General features: G+C 46.1%; 1 pseudogene; it reads left to right on the top strand.

The window, feature by feature from the left end:
* Positions 1-1626: 1626 nt before the first annotated feature.
* LOC126419813 (5S ribosomal RNA) lies at positions 1627-1744 on the top strand (annotated as a pseudogene).
* The last annotated feature ends 222 nt before the right edge of the window (positions 1745-1966 follow it).

Raw genomic sequence — 1966 nt, 5'->3', positions numbered from 1 at the left:
CCGTCATTCCCAAATACTGTGTGAATGTATCAAAAATGGTTCAAATGGCTCTGAGCACTATGGGACTCAACTGCTGTGGTCATAAGTCCCCTAGAACTTAGAACTACTTAAACCTAACTAACCTAAGGACAGCACACAACACCCAGCCATCACGAGGCAGAGAAAATCCCTGACCCCGCCGGGAATCGAACCCGGGAACCCGGGCGTGGGAAGCGAGAACGCTACCGCACGACCACGAGATGCGGGCTGTGTGAATGTAGTCCAGATAATTTGCGCGTCCTGAGTTAGCTGCCTCACGCTTTCTAACTTTAACACTTGACTTACTATGTTAAACCTTCAAGGTTAGATTATACGAGGGTCGTCACAAAGTAAGTTCCATTTCTGTTTCTATCCGCAGCAGCGCTACGATCGCAGTTCCGAGCATGCGCGCCAGTTACTCTGACTCAAGGAGAAGACATGTACGCCATTTTCAGATCGCTGCTGCCGACGTGTGCTTTGCAGTGCTTCTTCATAATGTCAGCCGTAATTGTAAATGTCGCCGCGTGTGAAATCAGGTCTGTGATTCGTTTTCTAAATGCAAAGAAAGTTAAACCAAAGGAAATTCATCGGCAAATCTGCGAAGTTTACGGACAGAATGCTATGAGTCATTCAATGGTTAGATGGGGTTGTTTTTTTTTATTATTATTATTTTTTCACGATAATGACCGACCTCACACGGCGAATGTGACCAAACAATTTCACTGGGAGGCGTTTGATCATCATCCGTACAGCCCGGACCTCGCTCCTAGCGACTTCCCTCTCTCCTTACACCTAAAGTCTGTCCTTGGTGGTCAACACTTCAACGATGATGGCGAGCTGAAAGAACATGTTACCACATGGTTGAATACACAGGCGGCAACCTTCTATGAAGAAGGCATACAAAACCTTGTGCCACGCTATGACAAATGCCTTGAAAATTTCGGAAGCTTTGTAGAAAAGTAGATTTTTGTACAATAAATATTTGTTCTGTGTCTGTACACGTTTGTTTTATATAACCAAACGCAACTTACTTTGTGAACGACCCTCGTATCTCTTAATCAGTTGATTAAGACAGCATTTTAAATTATTAAATGTGATCTATAATTATGTCGAATACTTATAAGCAGATTTTTGTTACCCTGGAGGCTGTTAGATACGCAACCTCAAACTGGGACTGTATGACCGTTTTTGGGTTCGGTACTGTAGCAGCCACCTATGATGGTTTTGAGATAATAAATAATTCATTAATAACTTAAAACCTGTGGAGCACTCAACATTGTATTATGACATTAGTAGCAAAATGAAGGGGGGCATCAGAAACAGCAGTCAGGAGTCAATGCATGAATTTTAACGCCAATGCCAATGCCAAAACGGCTTTATGGGTGTAGATGATAGACACTAGCAGACCAACTGGCAAAGAAACGTACGGTGCGCGACGACGAGATCAGTGTGAAGGCTCAGGAGGGCCATGTTCTGCTGGCCACTGGTAACGAATTTATCGTTGCAGAAGCAGCTTGATGAAAAGGGCGGGCGTGAAACTATGTACATTTAGTCCACAAAGTATTTGTCTAATACATGACTGTATGTTTAAGGGTGTATAAAGGGTAAGCCAACGGCCTTGCCGTAGTGGTAACAGCGGTTCCCGTCGGATCACCGAAGTTAAGCGCTGTCGGGCTGGGCTAGCACTTGGATGGGTGACCATCCGGTCTGCCGAGCGCTGTAGGCAAGCGGGATGCACTCTGCCCTTGTGCGGCAAACTGAGGAGCTATTTGATTAAGAAGTAGCGGCTCCGGTCTCGTAAACTGACATACGGCCGGAAGAGCGGTGTGCTGACCACATGCACCTCCATATCCGCATCCAGTGACGCCTGTGGGCTGAGGACGACACGGTGGCCAGTAGGTATCTTTTGGCCTTCATGACCTGCGCAGGAGGAGAGAGAGAGGAGAGT

Source organism: Schistocerca serialis, chromosome 1, assembly GCF_023864345.2.
Source record: "Schistocerca serialis cubense isolate TAMUIC-IGC-003099 chromosome 1, iqSchSeri2.2, whole genome shotgun sequence".
Taxonomy (NCBI): domain Eukaryota; kingdom Metazoa; phylum Arthropoda; class Insecta; order Orthoptera; family Acrididae; genus Schistocerca; species Schistocerca serialis.
The sequence above is the reverse complement of the archived record's forward strand: the minus strand, read 5'-3'. Positions and strand labels throughout refer to the sequence as shown.